This window comes from Lactuca virosa, chromosome 7, assembly GCF_052849685.1.
Source record: "Lactuca virosa cultivar CGN04683 chromosome 7, Lactuca_virosa_CGN04683_v6, whole genome shotgun sequence".
Classification (NCBI taxonomy): Eukaryota; Viridiplantae; Streptophyta; class Magnoliopsida; order Asterales; family Asteraceae; genus Lactuca; species Lactuca virosa.
Genome location: NC_136432.1, coordinates 240,016,843 through 240,025,886, shown reverse-complemented (window position 1 = coordinate 240,025,886; position 9,044 = coordinate 240,016,843). Strand labels below are relative to the sequence as shown.

Here is a 9,044-nt window from a genome sequence, read left to right as displayed (position 1 = left end):
CAAAACCATCGCCGAATTTGGTCCTCCAAGAAGAGGGAAGTGGTGGGGGTGGTTGTCATGTTTTTCTCGTTCTTGTCTGATTTGTCCTAGGACCAGATCCGTCGACTATCATAGTACAACAGTCGATCTTCACCTCTTCATCCATGACTGGAGATGATCCCTCTAAGTCGAAGATGATCCCTTTAGATCCAACGATGATCCCTTTAGAGCCGGCAACGATTAGATGATGCGAGAGGCGAGAGGATGAGGGAGGCAGAAGGGATGCGAGAAGAAGAATATGGGCTGGGATGAAGACGATGCTTGGATGACTAGCGTAGCATGATTATCTGGGGTTAATTATTTTGTTTTTTACTTAAAAAAAGTTTAAGAAAATAAATAATTGCATACATGGACAAACTTACTTAATACAACCAGCGACAACCAAGAATGATAACTTACAAACCGGTAGAAATTGAAGTGGATCCCCTGTAAAGTAAAATTTTGAGTAAATTACACAAATGGTCCCTGTGGTTTAGAGTAATTTGCACGTTTGGTCCCTAACTTATTTTTTAACTCGGAAGGTCCCTACTGTTTGTTTTTGTTGCGCACTTGGTCCCTATGAAACTTAAAAATGTTGCTTTACCCTTATATATTTTCGACAAAACTGCGTTTTTGGTCCCTGTGGTTATCCAAAAATTGTGGATAAGGTCCAAAATGTTTTCAAGTTGCATGGTTGGTCCAAAACATGAAACTTCTTGTGGTTTTGGTCCCTGGACTTAACTCCCGTCTATTTCCTTCCGTTTAGTGTAGCACGTGCCCTCCATGTGAGGGTAATTTTGTCTTTTCATATGTATTGCACATTACCGCCAATTGAAAGCTCTACAGGCTATTTGTGTATATCATCCCTAATTATCAGTTGGATACTCCTATTCCTTCACCCACCTTTGACGACGTGAAGATAAAAAAAAACCCTAATCACAAACCCTTTTCCTGATCGAGCTTCAATCTGTTGTTGAAATTTCGTAAATGGTTCTCACAATGTGGTCCATCAGAGCGCACGGTGAAGAAATTGATACCAACCAAATTTATGGTAAGATGCTCTGTATTTGATCACGTTCTTACACTTTTGAAATCTAAAAATATTTTTTTGTTTTTTTTTTGAAGCTGGACATCCCACCATGTTCAGTATTGAACTTCATCATGGTGGGAAGTTCACAAAGTTTCCAGGCATCAAGTATATTGAAGGGGTTGTAACATACATTGACGTGGTCGATATAGAAGAATTATCAGTACACAAAATGGACTCCATCATGTTAGATTTAGGGTATGTTGTTCCACCTGTCATCTACTACCATTTCCGTTTGCCCAATGAGGGTTTGGATTTTGAGCTAAGAGCTCTAGGTAATGATGATGATGTACGTAACCTATCAAAATATGTGAGTGAGAACAAACTGATAAAAGTGTACACAGAGCATGGAGAAACAACGTTAGTTACCTATTTCATGTCCCCAAATGGTCCTAGAAGGAATAGAAGAGATAGAAGATGAGGAACCACCTCAGCCCGTATCCCCTACTGTTGGTCCTCACTTGGTGGAATCTGAAGTTTGTAAGGGTAAAGTAGGGTTGACCTTGGCAAGGTATGGGTCTTTCACACCTGATTTGAGTAGGGGCAGAGGTTGGAAACCTACCCAAGGTAGCTCATCATGTAGTAAAAAGCTTTGCTTGGATTGGGTAGACAAAGGAGGAATAGGTGTTGTTGAAGGTGATCAATTTGACCTTGTGACTACTAATGCTGATGTAGAAATGGTTGAAAAATCAGTGAATGAATGTGTAGAGGAGGGACATACTACTGAAAATGAGGTTGTAGAGGAGGGGCAACCTATTGCAAATAAGGGTGTAGAGGATGGGTGTACTGCTATGAATAAGCAACACCAATCAAATGAAGTCCCTTTTGAAAACAACTATAGTGTAGAAGAGGAATTGTTGGAAGATTTTGACCCTTTCTATGGGGTTGAATTTAATGAAAGTATTCCAAAAAAATCATCCAACATAGTTGATGTAGATGCAAGTAGTGATGATGATTTAGAGAGCAGTGAAGATAGTGACTTTATGGTTGATGAAGATAACCTAATTCCGGATATTGAAGTAGACATGGAGAATTTTCACATGAGTATAGACACAGATGCAGAGTACTTAGGGAGTGAGTATAAGTTTCATAAGTGTAATGATGTTCAAGAGGAAGTAGAGGATATAGAGGTTATTAACAATGATGAATGGGATTCTATGGGTGAAGATTTAGACAATGATAGGAAAAGAAGGGAAATCATCAAATAGTTAGGCAAGGAGAGAGTGTGTTCTCATGGTGAAGTGCACAAGGTGGCCTTCCATGTAGGACAGAAATATAACTCAAAAAAGAACTAAAGGAAAAAATTGATATGCATGCATTGGAGACTAGAAGAAATATTTGTTTTACAAAAAATAACAAACATAGGTTGACATCCTGTTTGTAAGGGAACTGTAGTAGTCAATGCAAGTGGGGTTGGTGGACCTACCACAAAAAAGGTAAAGGGCAAAGAAGTAATTGAAGAAAAGGCCAAGTGTACTTGGAGACTCCATCCATCTAGGGCAAATGAAAATGCGTACTGGTTTGTAAAGACATATAATCGCAATCACATCTGCCTTCAGTCCCGAAAAATCAAATCTTGCACAGCCACCTTCATTTCGAAAAATATTATGGATTAGATTGAATCAAATCCTGGAGTGCCAATTCGTGCAATTCAAGAGGAGCTACAGAGGAAGTATGAGGTTAGTATTTCAGGTGACAAAGTTTTTAGGGCTAAAGCTCTCGCAACAAAATGGTGGTTGGAGACTATACTAAACAATATGCGGTTTTAAGAGATTATGTGTTAGAGTTACAAGCAACAAATGTGGATACAACTGTAAAAATTCAAGTAGAGTCTGAGCCTAACTGTAACAACTCAACAAGGAAATTCAAAAGGATGTATGTGTGCCTTCATGAAAGGACCATTCCCATGTCAGATTCTTACAGTTGTTGGGGTTGATTCCAACAATGGAATCTATCCCCTGGCATATGCAATTGTGGAGACTGAGAACACTGATAGCTGGAAATGGTTTTTGGAATGTCTTGGAGATGACTTAGACGTGTATGCTAACTCAAACTTCACATTTATTAGTGACTGACAGAAGGTACTTTTGTGGTTAACATATTTTACTAGACAACTAACTTATACTTACATACTAATTTAGCTATTTACTTCATGTAAACAGGGTCTCATACCTGCTATTGCACACATATTTCCTTGTGCTGAACCTAGATATTGTCTAAGGCATATCTATGAGAATATGAGAAAAGTATGGAGGACTACGGAGTACAAGGAACATTTGTGGAATTGTGCTAAAGCCACAACCATCCCAGAGTTTGAAACACTGATGAGAGAGTTCAGATCCTATAACGTGGAAGCGTATAAATGGCTTATGAAAATCCCTCCCCATCATTAGGCTAGAAGCCATTTCTCAGGTAATTACTTATTTGTATAATTTTATATATTTACATTATTTCCTATTGATTTTACTTACCAACATGTACTATATAATAACAGGTAGGGCAATGTCAGATATGTTGTTGAATAATTTGTGTGAAGTTTTCAACAGTAAGCTCGTAAATGGGAGGGATAAACCAATAATAACTTGTTTGGAGTTCATAAGGGAATATCTTATGAAAAGAGTATGTAATGTGATGAAGGTGATCAACAAGTGAACAGGTCCACTCACACCTACTGGTGAAAGGCTGTTACAGGCAAAAATATCAAGTGCTTCACAATACACTGCAAGATGGAATGGAGTGAGTAAGTACCAGGTTAAAGGGCCATGGCATGATCAACATGTTATGGACATGGGGCAGATGACTTGCAGCTGCAGGAAATGGGAGTTGACAGGCATGCCCTGCAAGCATGCAATTGCAATAATCAATGAAATGGCAGACAATTGTGAGAAAGTAGGAGAACTGTACACCTATGTGCATAAGGTATATTGGCTAGAAACATGGAAAATCATGTACTCTTTCACAGTCGATCCTATCAAAGGAAGGAGCATGTGGCCAAAGAGTGATTGTCCAACAACCCTTACCCCTCCACCACACCACAAGCAGCCAGGAAGACCAAAAAAGAAAAGGAGGCAGACTGCTGATGAGAAGAGTGTAAGCCAAAGTCAGAAAGAGAACCCACAATAAGGTCAATGTGAAAGTCAGAAGCTAACTAGGAAATTTGTGAGTGTGACATGTAGTAAGTGTAAGAACAAGGGCCATAATGCCAGGACATGCAAGGGTAAGGGGGAAATGGAGGTACCAGTCAAGCAAATGAAGTTTGAAGTGTTGCAAGGGTAGGCTACTAGATTTTGTGTTTTATTTGTGGTAGTAATAGTTGGTAATGTTTTAAAACTCTAGTTATTAAGTAATATTTATGCCCTTTTGAACTTGGTTATGTAATAGTTATGCACTTTTGAACATCGTTATGCAATAGCTATGTAATTTTGGTAATGCTTAATGGTAATGTTTGGTTTTTGTTTTATTAAAGCAGCTTTTGGTAATGTACTTTCTGGTATTCTGTTATGGTTAACATCATAGTCAATATTTAACATTTTCACCATTACACCATACACTATTATCATAACCATTTCAAATGAGACAATTTATAACAAAAACTAACACTTTCATTAGAACAAGTTACCATTGATAACCAAAAACTAACACTTTCAGCTTATAATTTATAACAAAAACTAACACTTTCAGCTTACAAAAACCAACACCAAAACACAACATTACAACAATCTTCCAAAAACTACACCCTAACATGTAAGCCCTAATTCCTATAGTAGATAACCAAAAGAAGCAGAACCCAGCTTATAACCAAATACATCTTGAGTTTTGTTGATTCACGTTGCATATTCCCCAAATCCAACTCATGCCTGTTGATTGATCTCAGCAATCCTAATATTATAGCTGTCGATCTTGGACACATGGGGGGGTCAACCCACCCAATAAATCCACATTTTGAATCCTACAATAATACAGAAAATTGGATGGATTATTAAATCAAAATCGTTGACCTAATTTTGCACATTGTTACCTGTTTAGGGCATGCAAAGAAACGACGACCAGGGTTTAAATCTGTCCAGGAGGTTCGCATAACAGCATATCTTCCACAAAAACACAATTGTTGCACCATTGTGAGTGAACAAAGAAATCGATCAATCGAGAAAGAGTAAGAGAGAAAGATACGTTGTCTGAATGAAGATGAAAGATAAGAGAGACGTTGTGGGTTGGGTCTTAAAGGAGTTTTCAAACCACAGGGACCAATAGATGAAAAGACGAAATTACCCTCACATGGAGGGCACGTGCTACACTAAACGGAAGGAAATAGACGGGAGTTAAGTCCATGGACCAAAACCACAAGAAGTTTCATGTTTTGGACCAACCATGCAACTTGAAAACATTTTGGACCTTATCCACAAATTTTGGATAACCATAAGGACCAAAAACGTAGTTTTGTCTATATTTTCTTTCTTATTTTTCTATTATTGTTTATCATTTTAAATTTAGAAAAAGAAAAGAAAAACCCCCACAAAGACTCCCCTCCCCACCTAACTAAGGAAAGCTAGATACGTCGCTTTCTCTCTCAATTCTTTAACACTGAGCCCTAAAGCATCAGAAAATGGTTGCTGCCCATCGGAGCACCGCTACCCTCCATTGACCGTTGTCATCGTCACACTTCCTCAACCCCTTAGCACTCATCTTCAGCCTCTTGTGGCTTTGTCTTGCGGGATACCACTATCGACACTACTACCAATCACCGTGAATAAATGTTTCCACCATCATCGATGACGTGAATCGAAGCCACCACACCACCATCGCAGCATTCCACTACTTATTTAAACCTAGTTCAGAAATCCTTTCAAATACCTTGTTAGCTACCGTGACCAAAATCATTTTTTGAACTCGATAGGTTATAGAAATCGCTGGTCGGTTCATTAGGTTTGATTAAGAAATCGATTGTGAGTAATAGGGAATTGTTCCATGAAATCAACAAGACGAAGGTGGAGGTTACAATGAGAATCGAAAGAAATCATACCTACGACCACCGCATGTTACAATGAGAATGGAATTGGGGTTTTTCTCGGTTGCAGTGATAGGTTGAAGACGAAACTGGAGGCAGGGGTTCTTCTCAGATGTGCACAAAACAAAAGTTCTCAGAAAGTGCACAAAAACGATTTCAGTTTTATAACATTATGGGTTTATTTGTTTTCTGGGTTTTTCTTGATTTTGCTTATTAATATGTTCTGATTACTTGTAATACTCATTTGTTCAGCTACAAAATTTATTGGCTTCATTTTTTGTGTTTTATTGGTGTTACTACATTTTTAACCACTCTTTGAGCTCATCGAAGAAGACAGAGGAGGAGGGGAAGTTGTTTGGTCGAAGAATACCTAAGGGCGAGAGCACGTGGTGTGATAATGATTGTACGTATGTTTTGGATAGTTGTATGGCCTTATTAATTGTAATAAAAAATACTTTATTAAATACAAAAATAATAAATAAAGGTACATAAATAATAAAATTAATTAAAAAAGAAATTAATAAGTGCATAATAGTCTTTTTAGATTAGACAGAGACCAAGCACGCAACAAAAACAAACAATATGGACCTTGCGAGTTAAAAAAAAAATAAGTTAGAAACTAAACACACACCATCCGTGTAATTTACTCTAAAGTTTTAGTGACCTATTGTGTAAAAAAAAACTTTGGTGACCAATTTGGAAAAAAACACACAATTTTTGTTGTGCTAAAGTGTTATTTTCCTTAAAAGCAATAACTTGATTAAATATAAAAACCAATCTCCAGGAACAACGTCAAAGTTTTGATGGTTGCCAACACCACCAAATAAAAATAAAGATAACATAATCTTCTTGAAATCTCTTCTCTTATTCTAAAATATTAATACAAAAATTAACTTAATATAATCTAAAGGATGAATTGTCCATAAAAAATCATAATATTAATAATTGTTCCAAAAAAATAAAAGAAAGAAAGAAAAGGAAAGGAAAAACACCAAGAAATGGATTTCTTCCTAGTGGTGTCACCCTCTGGAGTCTGCTTTCATTTTCTTTTGCTGCAAGAGCTGATGGGCTCTTTAGTTAATATTTGGGCTGCTGAAAAATTCATAAGTTGGAAGTTGGTTGTTGTTATATGGGCTGCCATAATTTAATTTTGGAGAACTATATACCATGTTGTTCACGAGGCCTAAAAGGCAAAAACAGGATTAGATCTCGTCCAAATTAACTCTCTTTCGGCCGAATTGAAGATCAAATGAGTTGAGAATAGACCAGTAAAATTTCAGCTGAAATAGAAAACGTCGTTCCCTATTTTTCAAAAAACTTTAGAAACTATAAATTTTCAAAAGTTATGGTTATTTGAGAAAAATCAATTAAAAGTTGTTAGTGGTTTTTATAAGAATCAACTTGTAATGAGGTCAATATTTCATATGAATAACTCAATCGAGTTTTCAAGTAACATACGTGACGTATTTATATAATAAAAAGTCTATCTTACCCGGATAATAGTGTACATACACACACCCAAATAATTGCAACTTATAGTATATATATTCTTATTATAAATGGTGATTTTTTTTCTGAAAAGAATACAAATTGTGATTACATACAAATTATGTATATTTTCTTTAGTATAATTGTATGTAGCACTTATTATTATTATTATTATTATTATTATTTGAATGTTTTTTGAGTGATGAATGAGATATTTGACCCGATTAAAAATATATATTGTGCATTTTCTTTTTGATTTGCATTACCCGTTTCAAACATCTTTTGAGCCCATGATTAAAGAGAAAAATGGGTCTTTAAAACACACAAAGTTCATCATCTATTTTTATATTAACTTACTAATTGAAAAAAATTTACTTATTCTAGCTTCTAAATATGATATTTTCGATTATAAAAACTCATATATTTAAAGAAAAATATTTCTTCTAGCTTTTTGAGATGCAAAATCACTAATAATATTTTCAAAATCGATCATGTCTAACATTATATTAATAAAGTCTGTAAAATTTTTGGACCCCTTAAAATGATGAGCCCTAGACGATCGTCCTTATCGCCCACCCTCTAGGGCGAGGCTGATTTGCATAAAGACTTTTAGAAAACTATATCTACCCATTCTTAAAATGGCATATCAAAATGTCTAATTTTACCAATTTTTCATTTAGATATATCTTTTAAGCCTTGTATCGTGTGTCCTTATCATTTGGTCTGAATCTTTAATTTATTTTAGATTTTAATAAAAACAAAGCATTTTTTAAAGTTCAAAGTTGTTCGGTTTTCGGACTTATTTTGTAATTTCGGAATAATGTTTTTTGCGTCTGAAATCCATAATTTTAGTTCCAAGTGTATTTTTTGTAAAAAAAATATATTTTAAATGTGACATAAAATTGGTCAGAAATATCCTATATCAGAAAAATAAAAAATAAATAAACTTGATTATCATGCTTAATTCGCAATTCTTTTTTTTTTTTTTAATTTTTTGTCTTTTTCCTTACAAATTATGTATTTGTATGTAAGCATGATTAGTCATGAATCATTTGTTTGGGAGTGGATGGTAAATGGGTGGCCAGTTTTGGGTATGACCGGCCATTACTGCAGTTTGCAGGAGGTTGCCATGTGACAAACGTACAACACGGCCCTTAGATCTTGACTTATAAACCATAACACGTAAAAAGCCAACAAAAAGGACAAAATAAATGTAACAAGCAATCTAACACACTAAATAACCAATTAATATGTCTAACGTGTACTAATATCCTATTTTTAAACTTGTAAAATTTTTAAATTATGTTTTTAAAAATCAAAGTTACTTAATAATATATTTATTTTGTGTATATTTTGTTTACTTTGTATGTTTATTTGATAAAGAATAAAAGAAATAATAATAAATACAACAACTCTAAGGTTTAATCCTTAAAAATGGGTCGTTAT

General features: G+C 35.2%; 1 long non-coding RNA gene across 1 annotated transcript; it reads right to left on the bottom strand.

Annotated features, from left to right (window-relative positions):
* Positions 1-4,705: 4,705 nt before the first annotated feature.
* Positions 4,706-6,351, bottom strand: LOC145125463 (uncharacterized). The gene is made up of 3 exons (XR_013716006.1): positions 6,126-6,351; positions 5,124-5,193; positions 4,706-5,054 (listed from the first exon to the last, which is right to left on the bottom strand). It is a non-coding gene; the product is annotated as an uncharacterized LOC145125463 (long non-coding RNA).
* Positions 6,352-9,044: the final 2,693 nt, after the last annotated feature.